We start from the raw sequence: 15896 nt of genomic DNA, 5'->3' as shown, positions 1-15896 counted from the left end.
TTTGATGGAACTGATTTTGGGCCATGGTCCTGCTGAAGCTCAGCCAGACATCTTGCATTTTCCAGAGCGTAAGTGTCCACTTCTAGATTTGTAGCGACCTGCTCAGATTGGAAGGCCTGAAAAACAGAGTAGCTCCCTTTCAGTTATATCTTTCCACATGGTATGACAGTCAAAGAGGTTAACACAACAGAAAGACAGCTGTGGCAATGGTGGCCAGTTTTCCCAGCTCAGTGTGCCCCCACCTGCACACTTATACATCTCCTCCATGTTCAATCATTCATTTCTAATGATGGCACATGCTACTAGTATGCCGGTTTGTTTGCTGACATGGTTTCATTAGGCTGAGTCTGTTCTCAGGGTGTGTTTCACAGTTTTCAGAGCTGTGGTGAACTGATGGGGCTTTGCTTTGTTTGGGGAGTGTTGAGAGGCTGAACAGTGTGAAAATGTCAGCAAGGTGTGAATTGCTTGTCTGTATCTGCGGACATCTGAAACACTGCGGCCTGCTGATATGATCAAAACCTGAATGGGAACAGACACAGAGACACTATCACTGAGTATATTTTAGATTGTACTTCTCCATTTCAAACCCCCTTCAAAACCTGATGCTCACTAAACCACATGCACATACATTGACTGTATCTATACGTTGAGATGCTGGGGCTCTCCTAGTGGAAACAGATCCTCTGTTTGTGTGCTGGGATCCGGGACTTTGTTGTTGTTGTTGTTGTTGTTGTTGTTGTTGTTGGGCAGCCATGGTCTAAAGGTTTGAGAACCGGGCTTGTGACAGGGGGGTTGCCGGTGTGCCCTTGAGCAAGGCACTTAACCCCAATGCTCCCCGGGTGCAAGGAATGCTGCCCACTGCTCCTGCGTCTGGTGTGTGTGTTCACTACTGGTGTGTTGGATGGGTTAAATGCAGAGGACAAATTCATTGTTCACAGTGTGTGTGTGCAATCACAGGCATTTACATATTTTTACATGGTGTCATCGCTGTTTAGATTAGTATTAAAATACATGGATGTCTCTGTGGTCAGACACACGCTGTTATGCAGAGGTAATGTTTGTTTCAGTTATTTGCCCATGTGCTGAGTTTTTCCATGAAAGGAAAATTGCACTTGACCTGATATGAGAGCTTCCTAAATCACCATGAGAATAAGCTCGTGACCCTGTAGGCCTCTCTCACCATTCATTTCACATGTACCAATCTGTTTGTTGAGAACAGAGCGAGAGATGAGTCATTTGAGTCATTTGATCACATGACTCGGGCAGCCATCTTGCATTTTCCAGAGTGTAAGTGTTCACTTCTAGATTTGTAGATACCTGCTCAGATTTGAAAGGCCCTAAAAACAGTGTAGCTCCCTTTCAGTTATATCTTTCCATACAGTATGACAGTCAAAGAGGGTAACACAACAGAAGGACTCCTATAGCAACGGTAGCCAGTCTTTGCAACTCAATGTGCTTACATTTCTACTGCTATACATCTCCTGCATGTTAAATCACTCTTTTCTAACTGTGTCACTTACCTGCTTCTCCCCTCCGGAAGCCAGTATTGATGACAACCTACCCTAGGAAGTGCCTTAAGGGTGTTTTCACACTTGTTCCCTTTCAGCCCTCAAAATAAACTCAGAACGATCAGTCAGCATTGTTTGCGCACATGTGAACACTCCAAACGAACTCAGACCCCTCTGAAACAAACCCAACTGAAACCACCTCTGGAGGCTTCAAGTCCGTGTTCCGGTTGGCTTAACCTGTGCATTGTGAGCACAAAGCTCTCCAGGTTCGCTTTTCCTTTTGCGGTTGTATTTTAGCCCTCTAGGCTTGCTGTAGACAGATCACATGTTATTGCACTAAGATGCTCGGGAAATCTGAGATTTTGAGAATGAAGTCGTAATATTACGAGAATAAAGCAGTAATATTATGAGAATAAAGCTGTAACATTACCAGAATAAAGTCGTAATTGAACAAGAAAAAGGTTGTAATATTACGAGAATATAGTCATAATTTAAGGAGAAGAAAAGTCATAATACTACGAGGATAAAGTCATAATTTTAGGCTGCGCGTTCCTTCAGAGGGGAAATTTCAGAAGAGCAGCCAGTCGCCTACGTTAAAATGAGGAGCCTGGAGCATCTTGTGAAGTTATGCTTTAGTACAGGTGTAATGTTGCAATAATCCCTGATACAGTGCTTATTGATTCAGCCTCTTTATTGTCCTCCATACCCTCTTTTCTAACATGGCACATACTCCCTCCTGCTTCCTGCTTCCTGTTCCCCCCTATGCTTCCACTCCGTTCTCGCCCCCTAGTGTCCGTTTCTGTATTTCACAGTGTAACAGAATACAACAACAGGTTTCACAAATGACGAAATATTTAATCTTCTGGCACATCTTCATCACATTATCATAAGTATCAGGACCTCTCACCCATTTTGTTGGTTGCTGGTAATATATTTTCCTAGAAATTATGTTTGGTTTTTTTGTCCTCAAAACTTTGCAATTTTATTCTAGTAATATTATGATTTTTTTCTCGTAAAGTCACAACTTTTTCTAGTAATATTATTCATTCATTATTCATTTTTTTCTCATTAAATTACGACTTTATTCCCATAATATTACAATTTTATTCTCGATCTCTCAGAATTTTTCTTTTTCCTTTAATGTGGCCCTAATACTCCGTCTTATTGGTAACAATAGCAAGACTGCTGGACGAGGAGTAGTTTGGTCTGAGGGAAAAACTACTGCACTTCTCCAGATATAGAACAAAGAACACAAATAACCACATACAACAGGAATGTGGATAAGACAAGTATAGCAGCAGCCATCTTGTTCCAAGTGAAAACTACCCATAATCCAAAGCAGTAAAGGTCTGAGAGCTCCAGAGGAACTATAGTGTGAACAGAAAGAGAACTGAGGACCCATCAGAACCTATGTGCACCAGAAAGAGAACTGAGTCTTCTTTCAAATTAATTCACAATGTGAACGCAAAGGACTGAGTCCCATTTCTGTTGTCCACTTTTTGGCGCACTTTAAGAGAACAGAGTTTGCTGCATTTAAAAAGGACTATATGTGAAAACACCCTAAATTTGCCATTTTTTTCTTGTCCTGATTTCTTGAGCGTCTCTGTTAACTAGTAGAAGCTGCTCCACGCTGACCATCATAAGAAGAGGAGGTGATGTAGCTAAATGGTAGAGCATGTGACTAGTGGTTAGAATTTTCCTGGTTCATATCTGATTGATCCCCTTGGGTTTTTTTTTTTAGCTTCGTGCTGTTTAACATCAGACTGAATGACAGAGTGACATTGGTCTGTTTGGAGTATGGCAATAGGTTTTTCTACTCTAGCCCAGTTTTGTTATTACACATAACACTGCCCCTCATCATATCAGCATTTTTATACTACCCCTCATCATATCGGCACTATCCTATCTAAGAATGGATGATGAAATTGCTGCATAAAGTATTATTAGTTGATGTGAACTAAGAGTATGTGGGGGTATAGCTCAGTGGTAGAGCATTTGACTGCAGATCAAGAGGTCCCAGGTTCAAATCCAGGTGCCCCCTCATTTTGAGGTTCTTGCTGTGTAAGGTATAGTCAGATGACAGTAACACTGGTCTGTTTACTCTATAGCAGTAACAGGTTTACTCACATCCAGTCCTGGATATTCAGATTCCTGACCAGCTGCTGATTTCATATGATAAAAAAAACCCTGTGTGTTCTCGCTGATGGTCCATGGAGACCCAACGATTACCTGTATATACAAACCAGTTGTCACATCACCGTGCTCAGAGAACAACGTGGAACAGTGCTGCCTTGAAGGCTACAACCAATAAGATTTTTCAGTTCTCAATTAGGACATGGAATCATAAGCATTTCTGATTTTTTTTTCTCCTTCTTTCAGAGGAGAGTCATAGTAAAGACACAAAGTCATTAGTTAAACATAATTCTTTTATTCTCCACCAAAATCTCAGACATATTGCAGTCAGTCTGTACTATTTGGTCTCTGAAATGTCTTTGGTACTTGATCTGTGCTGTGAAACTTCCTGTTAGACACATATGCACACACCAACACACCCCCCACCCTCCTCTCTCTCTGCTATTAATGATGACAAATGTATAAAGATTGCGTACACATAAAACATGCCATCTAACCTGACCCCCACATAAACAAATATAACACATACATGTAAGAAAGGTACAATTATCATTGTAATGCCAGTAGAAAATGCTATTCTCACTGATCCAATAGAAGTGTCTGGAACATTACATAGCACACCAGCTTTTCATGCTATAAGCATTCAGGTAAATACCAACATAGTCCTCACATCCATATGACTTACTGGACTCCCCTCCACCCCAGTACCTGAAATAACACAGAGAGTCAGTCTGTTAATGTATTTCTCATACAGAACAATAGACTGAGTGTCTGTTCTCACGCAAGTTCTTCCATTGAAAACAGATGTGACACAGTGGTGACAGTAGTCCACCTCTAGGTTTGAGGGCAAACAGTATGTAGGTTTGAGGGTAGTCCATCTCTAGGGGTATTTCTGGGCCTGAGTAGCGCTGTGTAGAGATCCATGCTATCACAGGCACTTTTCTGTAGGAAGTGTCTGGTGGAGTGCAGGGTATGGGCAGCCAGGCCATTTGATTGCAGATAAATGTGTCTGTTAGTGACATGGTTGTAAGAGTGACTGAAATCCTGGAAATGTCTTCCAGTTAAGGAAGGTCCAGGATGGTTTCAGCCTTCAGCCAGAGTATGAATCTATGAGCCCAAATTAGTAATTGGTCTGCCACTTTTGCACTGTGACTTCGACACTAGCAGCACTGGTGTGGAACATCATAAAGACCTTTGAGAGGCTGAATTTGTAACCCCGTGGGCCCACCAAGAGTGGGAGTTGGTATAGGAGTGGGCAAAGCCACCACCCACCTGCTCCACGGAGTGTATTCCCACAGCTGGCAAGGCTGGTAGGGTCTGTGAGAACCATGTTCTGTGATTTTTCCAGTATTTTATACATCATCGGGTGGAGAAGCTCTCAGCGAGTAGGTAGCCCACAAGATGGTGGTGTGAATCCCAGACTACTTTATAGATAGGCCCCAGTATGTCTGCCTAAAGGGAAACCTCTCTGATGTGCCAATGAGCAACATCGGTGCACCTCAGGGAAAACACATTCTTTGTCTTTTCTGTTAGCACTCTACATATCTGACTTCAGGTAGAGCTCTGGGTCACGCCACCCACAGAAGCTCTCTGATGACTTCTCCTTTTTGGGCTGAATTCAGCATGGACAGTGAGGAGGGGTACTGGAGTTTGGATAAGGGCTGGACACGAAGTATCATTGGCACCTGAGGCAAAGGAACTGTTGTTCCAGCTGAAGGCAATTTATGGAAAGTACCACTTCAAAGACACCCTCTGGCCTGCAGGAGGCACCAGTTACATTGTAAAGAATAATGGACCTGGTGTTTTGAGGTACCACAGACTTATGTGGATGGTGTATTAATCCTCAGTGAGTCCAGAAATCACCAGCTTGTTCTTAAATATATGCTGTTAAAGATGCCACCACAGTGGTGAAATTTGGCCGACAATTTGTGAATCTTCCAGTACACAGCTGTAACCTTGAGCATCTTTTGGAATGTCCCTATCCATGGTACTGAATTTTATTCACTCTGAGAGATGTTGTGGTGAGAAGGGTGACCCCTACAGGTCACATTGATTAAAGAAGCTTTAATAATTTTGTGAGTACTTCATTGAGGCAAGGCTCTCTCTTGCTAACGTTAGTACCCTTTACAATATATGTGACCAGCGCTGGTCTGCCTTTTTGGGTGTACTTGGTTCGTCCAGTAAGCTGGTTATTTTCTCGCGGTGCTTATTGTCTTCTATGGTGTTGTAATTTTTAGAAAATTTGATTCTTATTTTAGCAGTTTGTGTTGCTTTTCGCGGTATTGTACTTAATTAAACTCCTTTGGTTTAGTTAGTATAGGCAGCAGATGTTTGATATTTTGGGGTTAGTGGGTGTCATAAATAAAACTCTCTTTGACTAAGGGTTTAACAGTTCTTTGTTTTGCGGTGCTTTGAGTGTATAATTCTTGGTGTTTACAGAGCTGTGCTATGGACTGGCACCTCTTTCGCTGTCATGGCCTTGAAAACATAATATTCGGTCATTGTCATCAGAGTTGATTGTCCTCTACGGTGTTCCCACTGGAGAGTCCACTCATTTTCATTGACATGGTCTGGGTTTGATACTGCTGGTATAATTACATCAGATCATTCACTGAGGGCTGTTTACACTGAGAGGGTCTGCGGTTGATGTAGATCTGAATTCAGAGTGGGACATTCTGTAAATCCTATCATTTATATGAAGTTTCTTAGATGTCTTTCTTACACAGTCATCACAATTCACCTGAAGGATATGAACATCAGTTCTGGTGCATTCAGGCCACCACATGTTTTCTTGCCTGTGAAATAATTTCCCACATTTTCCAGTAAAAACCAAAAGATGATGATATTCACAACCGAGACTATCTGTGCCATGTTCCTTAATGCTTAGGGAACCTGACAGGTTTTTGAGACATATTCATAAAGGTCAAATCATATACATTCTGTCTAAAGAGGCACCATGTGTAGATGCAGTGCTGAAGTTTCCTGTAAAGAGGGCCTTGACCTGTTTCCTCAGTTCTTTTGTTGAATAGAGCACACAGTGTAGTTAACACTGTGTCTTCAGTGTGTGTTTCTTTAGCACATGGTCAGTGTGTTGTTATATCAGTTGACTAGGTTAAACTGTGGGAAGTTCATGTTTTCACCCTCTTAGATTAAAAAGGCTGTCAGGTGAAAGGAAGAGTGAGTGTAAAACCTGTGATAACAATGTTACTTTTCAGACACTCTAAAAATCATAGTCAGACATTAGTAATCAATACAAGCTGCATGATATTGATATACATGTGTTTCATCATACCCGATAAAGAAATGAGTTCATTTTTCACGATTAATTAACCACCCTAAGTTAAGATGAAGTTATGGTGGAAGTTGACATTTGAGATGTTGTGGCCCTGTTTTCTCAGTAGAAAAATTGGACAATGTGAGGAACTGACAGACATTGTAAGACTTGGTGAAAGTGATTTATAACCAGTAAATGCAGCTATACATGGTTATAAATCAAGTTTTTAAGCTTTAATGACATATCTGCAGAGTCACGGTAATCATGACAACATTTTTAGAAAAAAAAGTTTAAGGGAGATCTCTCAACAACAACAACAACAACAACAACAACTAAGAACTACAACCTCAAAACAAAAATTGTGAAACATTCATGAGAACAAAATGTATGTATCTAAATGTATCTAATTGTGAGTTGATATTTTCCTCTCACAAATATATTTTATTTTGTCGTCACATGATACATCATTCCAAGCGTCAGGTCTGTCAAGAACAGCACAGTCCTCGTTTCCTGACTGTCCACTATTATTAGGCTCCCCTTTACGCCAGTACCTGAAATAACACAGAGAATCAGTCTGTCTAATGTATTTCTCATACAGAACAATAGACTGAGGGTTAATAAATAATAACTATCAAATGACCAGAGTTAAATTCAGTGATCTCTTACCCAGTGCTCAGTGCTGTACCATCCACCCATTTCCACACCCTCTCTGCATCTACGTCAGTCAGACCAATCCAAAGGCCTGATTTTCTCATCATCCACAGTCTATTAACAAACTCCTGGTGATGCACAAAATGAACATTTAGTTAGCCAGGTAGAGCAGTGTGTCTGAGAATACATGAGAAGACATACACACAAACACACACACACACACAAACACACACAGAAACACACACACACATACACTATAGCATGGTTATTTGCATGTACTGTTAAAATTAGTACCCACATTGACTTTGCTAACAGTTTGAAATAAGATTATATTTATGTAGTTCTTTCTTTTCTCCTCTCTCTCTCTCTCTCTCTCTCTCTCTCTCTCTCTCTCTCTCTCTTATATGCCATCTCATCTGGATGCATCTATCAGCATCAGCATTCATCTTCTCCTGCCTGCTGATCTGGTTAACTAATCATCACTCACACTTGTTCTCATACTTGTCTCTATGACACTGCTGTTTGTCCTGATTATTGTTGAGTCTTTGCCTGTGTGTTGGATAACGTCTTTACTCTTAGGGCTTTGATTGCCAATGATTCACCCAATACTGTCAGACCTCAGTTCACTTTAATAAACCACTACCCTGCATCCATTTTCTATTCATGATTCTCTCTCTCTCTTACACACACACACGCGCACACACACACACACACACACACACACACACACACACACACACACCCATTCCTCTTTGTTGTTTATTATCACCAAATCTGCTCCTCTGTGTCTACAGTCCTGTCTGCTCTCACTCCATCTCTTTGCTTCGGTACAGATGTAGTACAGACTGGAACTGAAGTAAAACCATCCCTGCAGAATGTCTTTATCTGTTCACAGAACAAGCAGAATGAACTAGATAAGTAGGATTAAGTACAATTAAGTCGATATGAACTTTTTGTCCATTGTGGGACCATAATATAACCAATTCTCTTCATGTCGATATGGTCTTTAAGTGCAAGTCTTTTTTCTCACGTATTTATAGTAGATATAACCAATGCAAGACCTGACTAAATATCCCAGAAATGCAGATATGGATTTCATAAAGGTCTGAATTGATATGAAACATTGTATGTGGAAATTCAGGATATTTTGTATACATGCATTAATGACAGTGCCCCTTATTTACAGAAATTCTCAGTTGTTTGTTAACATAAGTATCTCGAAATATAAGGACCAAACAAAAGAGTGTGTAGATCTAATCAGCAAACAAAGATGTGATTATATTGAAGCATATACATAAGAATATGATTTAACTAAAACATGCACATAAACTTTTTCACTCACCCAAATCAGAAAGGCTAGGCCGGTATCCTCTCTGCTCTCTCAGTAACTTGTCCATCTCCTTTCTCTCTATAGCTGCTTTTTGATTATCAGTTTGTAACTGGTCTCTCTCTGTTATCGGTTTGTTGTAATAGCTTTGTAGAAGGTCTCTCTGTATAGTTAAGTTGTTGTAACTGGCTTTTATCTGATCACTTTCTTCAGTCAAATTTCTAAAATTTTTTTGTAACTGTTCGAACTTTAAAGTAAACAAGACACTCAGCACTATGATGACGGCCAGCAGGAGAACACACAGCAGCCCCAGACACACTGCAGTCAGTCTGTAGCATCTGTCACTACCTGAGAAGACAAACAGACACAGAGACAAACTTTCTCATTACGTCATGTACATCTTCTGATTAAAGGACACAACTAAATGAGAATTATTCATTTTACTATACATAATCACACTTTCTCAAGCATCAAACTCTCTCTCTGTCTCATGCACAAACACACCTAGTCACACACATTATGTATTGGTTCCATTTTTTGAAGACATTTGTCAGAGCAAACGTTGTCAGAGAATGGTGGAGAAGTTATCAGAGAATACTTTGTCTCTTTTTACTGTTTTTCAGCTGAAGGCAAAGTGAATTTGGCTGCTAATCTGTGTGAGGGAAATAATTTGGTAACAGACAATTCAGGACATATATAGAAATGCTCACTCATGTGTAAAAGGTACCTGTGTGTCGAGTTGTTGGGTTTCTTCTAGCAGACGTGTCGTCTCTCTGTGTGTCGGTGTCTGTTGTTCTCACAGCATCTGCACTCTCAGAAATATCCACCATCATCTTCACTATCTCTCCTCTGTCCAGTTCACTTCTCTTAATACTGTTTACATTTTCATAAATACACACACACATCTCCATTCTCTAACACACACTATCACACTGAATTGGTGCTGTTGTCCCTGTATGTTTGAGTCAGTCTGTATGTCTGCACTTCTGTCTTTGTATTGCATACAACTGACTCTTTAAGAGGTGTGATAAATGTTAACCACAGGAAGTCCAGCTGCCCATCATCTCACTTTGACAGAATGTGCTCTTGGTGTTCAAAGGCCAGTTCTTTTCCACAAGCTGCACTTTAAAGCACAAAGTACTGAGTTTAGTGTTGTAATGTAAGTATGTGTGAACATCTGTTTGTTTAGCAGATGTGTATGTTTTTGTGCATATGTGTTTAAAAGTGTTAGTATTACAGTTTCATGTTCTTATTTTCATATTAAACACACAAATGAAATATTCATTCATTCACTCCCTACTCCAGTTCTCAAAACTGGTCTGTAACTGGTCTTTCTTTTTAAATAGGCTGTCTTATCTGTTTTGATTTGTTTTTTCAATTCTCTCACTCTGTAGTTGCATTGTGGTAATAAGTATGTAACTGGTCTCTCTCTGTTACCAGCTTGTTGTAGTAGTTTTGTAACTGCTCCAGCTTTGAAACATACAAGACACACTACAGCACTATGATGACAGCCAGCAGGAGAACACACAGCAGCCCCAGACACACTGTATGTAGTATGTGATGTCACTTCCTGAGAAGACAAACAGAGACAGAGACTTTATCCAGTGCACTGTGGCTATGAGGCCTTTTACAGTATAAATGACTGCTCTTTTTCTCCATACAGCACCTGTGTGTTAGGTTGCTGCCTTTCTCTCGGTGAAGACGTCTTCTGTGTTTGAGACTGGAACAGGGGTCACTATGATATCTGCACTGGTCTAAATGTATACAACCAGTTATCTCCACTCACTCTCCTCTGTCTCCATTGGTTTTGTCAGTGTCAATATCATTCTCATAAACACACACAGACATCTTTGTTCTCTAACACACAATTATGTTGAGTTAAAACTATTGGTATGACTCTGTTTTGTACTGAATTGGTCTCTTATGTTTCCATGTGGGTCTTACTGCCTCTAAGCTGCTCTATATTCACTGGCAGAGAGGAAACCACAATAGAAGAAAAAAAAAAAAAACAGTTGTTCCATGACTAATCCCCTTTTTTTATGAGTTTGATCAAATTTATGTTATCATTTTGAAACATGGAACTAAGAGACGTTACCCTGAGTGAAAGTGACCTCTCTCACCATTCTGTTTACATATTAATGTATATTCTCCTATAGCTCCACTCTGGTACACTCTCTGTGCTCTCTGTCTAACTGCAACATGAGAGGGCAAAAAACCCTCCTACTGTGTACTTTGTATTTTGTTCTATTTTAATTATACCAGCTCAGAAACAGGAAGCTGGCAGCACAGGAAATCACTGAGGGTCCTCTAGACTGAGAGGCCCTCAAAGTGTTAAACATGTGAACACAGATGGAAAGTTCAAACTGTCTCTGTCCTCCACCTTTACTTTTATCTGTCCCTCTTCAGAGTTGGACTCACATAAACTGACTGTATGACATTAAATAAACTGTAGTGTGTGTGTATCAGTAACATACATTTAGCATTAAGCATGAGGCAGAGTTTATTACTTAATGTATGACTCTGTCACTCTGACACAGTGCAGGACAAATGAATTAATCTGAGTGGGTTATTCTGATTGGCTGATTCCAGTAGTCATGAAAAAGCAGAAGAGAATCCATTCAGAGTCACTGCAGACATTCAACAGAGTGAGTAAGTCAATCAATCAGTCAGTCCAATTTTCACTGTTTCTCTCTTTACTGTTTCTCTCTTAACTGTAGACAAAGTGAATTTAGCTGCAAATCTGTGAAGCCGAAATCATTTTTTAGTATGCTTATATTTACACTTGTACACTGTGTAAGATGTGTGTTGAATTGTTGGATATCTCTTAATGGAAACATCACTTCTCTGTTTGCTGGCATCTTGGACACTTTAAATACTGTACGCATTATGTTGAATTTTTCTAACACACAATATTAAGCTGTGTTAATGCTGTAGTTTCTGTATGTCAGGGTTCACTTTGTTCATCTGCATTTCTGTGTTTGTGTTGCATGAAACTGATTCTTTAAGAGGTGAGAAAAACATTAACCACAGAAAGTCCAGCCCATCATGTCACTCTGAAAGAAGATGCTCTCAGTGTTGACACGTCAGTTTTTTTTTTTTCCACAAGCAGCTATTTACAGCACTGAGATCACTTTAGGGCATCAGTAATAGAATGTGTGTGTGTGTGTTTATGTGTGTGTTTGTGTGTCTGCGCTCACGTGTATGTGTGAATATGTTCGAATGTACCACTTCAAAGACACCCTCTGGCCTGCAGAGGGCACCAGCTACATTTTAAAGATGAATGGACCTGGTGTTTTGAGGTACCATAGACTTATGAGGATGATGCGCTAATCTTCAGTGCTTTTTTTGTTGAGAATAAAAACTAAAAATCATACGCATACACACACACACGCACAAAAGATCTAACAAGAACTATACTTTCAACTGTTCCTATAGAGGACATACATATAGCCTTCTCTTCATTTTAGCTGGTGCTGTTTCACACACAGGTAAGTGTGATATTGTGTGCCATCCTTTTTACCCTGATTAATGCTACTTTGTCTCATTCTTAGCCTGCTCCATTTCATTTTGGTTGCAGGAATATCATTGGCGCTAAAGGGTAGTGAGTGGTAGATGATGTTTTAAGAGAGTGGATATGGAGCAGGAGTAGGAGGCTTGACTACGATGAGTTTTCAAGAACAAAGGCAGAGGAACATCCAGATCCAGTTTGATGTTCTGGGTAAGAAGTGGAAATACACACCACTCTTGAGTTGCAGGATCCAACAGGCCATGGAGACTAGTTGGACTGTCCTGCTGTTTCTGCTACTGCTGCTCTTCTCAACAGTCAATAAATGCCACAACCTCTCTCAACACTTCACTCTTGGAACAGATTTCAACTGAACTCAGAAAAGACAAGGGTGAAATTTGGCCGGCAATTTATGAATCTTCCAATACACAGCTGTAATCTTGAGTATCTTTTTGAATGTCCCCAGATCATTAAAACTCTCAAAGTCATCAGGATGAAAGAAATGCAGCTTCTTCAATCGATATGACCTGTAGAGGTCACCCTTCTCACCACAACATCTCTCAGAGTGAATAAAATTCAGCACCGTGGATAGGGACAAGCTGTCAAAGGGAAGGCTGGGGACCCTGGACAGCTCTGACATCACAGAGACTGGTAATACCAAGCAGTCATATGGAGGTGCAGCTTTGTCTGGATTTCCTCTTCAAACCGCACCTTAAAAATGAGACAGCTTCACAAAAGGGTAACAAGCATTTGGAGTGTTTGGACTTAACAGTAATAATAATGTCATATCAATGCACCACATGTGATGTGGATATGGCGTGTGCCAGTGCTACTTGTCAACCGTACACAGACGGAAGGTCACAAGTTTGGATTCTGGGGTAAGGGAAATAAATTTGACTTTGACAGAACAGTTGTGGTGAATTTTATGTTTCTAAAGCAAAGCTGTTGTATTTGTGTTCCTTTTTCAAGTGACAGTGGGAATTCAGGTAGACACACACACCCTGAAACACACCTCAAAAACAAACTTAAAGTAATGAAAGCATGTCAGAGACACACACCAGTGTAGCATGAGTAACACTGGACAGAGTAGAATGGAGTTGTGTGAGGACACTGATACCAGTGGAATCATTACTGACCTAAATGGGTCACACAGAGCTGGTTTCAGAGAGAGAGTCAAAGATCTGTAAGTAAATCATATTATATTATTTTTGAAATAAATAAAAAAACTATTGCAATCTCACAATTTTACCACACGTTCTCTACGTGACTTCTGGCGGTGACAGTTTCCTGTCACTATCAAATACATGTCAGTAACATCCAGACACAGAGACACAAAGACTATCACAAGACACATAGAGACTTCAGCATTAAATCAGTATAACAGTGCGAGTCACAGAACGGCTATGTGTGAGATTCTTTATAGTCAGGTAAACAGGATTGAGAAAAGTGAGCTGGACAAAGAAGAGAGAGAGGAGACTACAGTACATATTTATGACAATGCAGCTTCTGCCAGGGATGGCAAAAGTAAAAGTAGAAGTACTCTTGCTAAAAAAAGTACTCTAAGTAGAGTTAAACTGACAACCGTTTTTGTAAAGTGTAAGTGAGTGACTATTTTACTGAAGTATTTTTCAGGAGGGAAACTTTAACTCTGCCTAGAGTAATTTGTTTTTAGCAAAAGTACTTATACTTTTACTTTTGCCATCTCTGGCTTCTGCAGGTTCTCCAGACCTCAGCACAGAGACTAAGGACGTCTCCAATAAGAGAAACCCAACAACTCAACATACAAACTTACAAACTTATTCACCAAAGTAAAAGTATAGAGGTAAACAGAGAAATGAAAACATGGATAGATAGATAGACAGATAGACAGAAAGAGAGAGAGAGAGACAGACAGACAGACACAGGCAGGCAGACAGACAGACAGACAGAGCTTAAACTGAAGTAAGTATGTCTCTGTCTGAATTTGTTCTAAGGAAGTGAGACAGGGTGCGGTATGGAGCAGGTATGTGTGAGAAAAAGATTCAGAGGTAGTGGTTAAATGGAGGGAGGCTTCTTCTGTATTGTCTAACGAACACATCACCTCTCCTATGTCTCCCCCTCTCCTCCAACAGTGGGAACTAAGTGTAAGAGACCTACAGTTACCACAGAACCATAGTGGAACAACAAAGAGTTCCACTCTGTCATCCAAACTCCCAACATGGATCCTGTTAAAAAGAATATTCATACATGATCAATAGTCATAGTAAGAATATTATATTGATACCATTGAGAGAAATTATGATGAAATATTTTTGACATATTTAAAAAAAAAAATATTGAATCCAGTTTTATCCATTTTAATTCAAATTCATGAGGAATAAGTTTATTTAAGCAATTTAAACAGTTATACACTATGAAGATGTCCCCCTAAGAATGAACAAGAACTAAATTATCAGCCACTGAAATCCACCTCTATAAATGAAGAGTGTATTGGACGTTGGGGACACCATACAAGGTGGGAGGTTTTTGCAGTTTGAAACTTGTTGCACCATTTAGATATCCTGTATAGTGACACAGAGTGAAATTTCCTTAAACTTCAAAAAAAAAAGCCTCTGACAGGAACCGATTATCTGCCACACGTTACGACATAAATAATCACCCTATTAAAAACAGACGCTTCCAGCTTATCTGCATAGTGCTTAATGTGTCACCAGAATAGCCAACATAGAGAGACATGAGAAGGGAGAAATTAAGAGCTTCTGAAAAGAATCCAAACATGCACTTATATGAATTTTAATAACTATATTAATGCACGCACAATCATTGATCACATGTATGAACCAAATATCACCTTAAAGGTACAAGTAATACTAATGTTTTCTATCCCTGGCTTTGAGCAGGTGTGTTAATTCAAATCCTAAGCAAAAATAACCTAATGTTTTTATTCATCATTGCCAACTCATGCATTAATGCGTAAATGAAGTGAAAGTAGTCTTGTTTTTACAGAACACTCTCTCTTAGTCATTGCCAACTCACCATACTAGAGTAACACCAAGCACATTCTAGAGAAAGGGGAAATATAAAACAGAGAGAGAGATGGTCTCTGTGATAAAGAGAAAAAAATAATCTTTGTCCTTCTGCAAGTGACTTCCTTCTCTGGTAAGTCCCTGTTAATCTTTAGTGTCACAGGAGAGAGACACTCTTCACCATCTCAGAAACATATTTGACATATGTCAGTGAAGATGTCTGTTACCCATCAGAGAGACGTATGTGAGGACATTTATGCCAATGAGGATTTTTACCTGACTCAGAGGAAATCTGCCTTACACAAGACCAACCCAGGAGCTGAAAGATCAGGTAAGATAGCAGAAACACGAGGTTGATTTATCCCAGTTTTAACATCGATATTAATATAACTGTGTGTTTGGAAAGGACTCACTGAAAAACCAAAAGGAGAAGGTTATGAACTGCTCTAGGACTGTTGGTATAAGATGGCTGTTCCATGTCTATCAGTCTGTA

The 15896-nt window shown here is 39.9% G+C and overlaps 1 non-coding gene across 1 annotated transcript; it reads left to right on the top strand.

The window, feature by feature from the left end:
• The first annotated feature begins 3477 nt into the window (after positions 1 to 3477).
• Positions 3478 to 3549, top strand: trnac-gca (transfer RNA cysteine (anticodon GCA)). Its single transcript has one exon. It is a non-coding gene; the product is annotated as a tRNA-Cys (tRNA).
• Positions 3550 to 15896: the final 12347 nt, after the last annotated feature.

The sequence above is a fragment of the Chanos chanos genome, chromosome 11 (assembly GCF_902362185.1).
Source record: "Chanos chanos chromosome 11, fChaCha1.1, whole genome shotgun sequence".
Taxonomy (NCBI): Eukaryota; Metazoa; Chordata; class Actinopteri; order Gonorynchiformes; family Chanidae; genus Chanos; species Chanos chanos.
The sequence above is the reverse complement of the archived record's forward strand: the minus strand, read 5'-3'. Positions and strand labels throughout refer to the sequence as shown.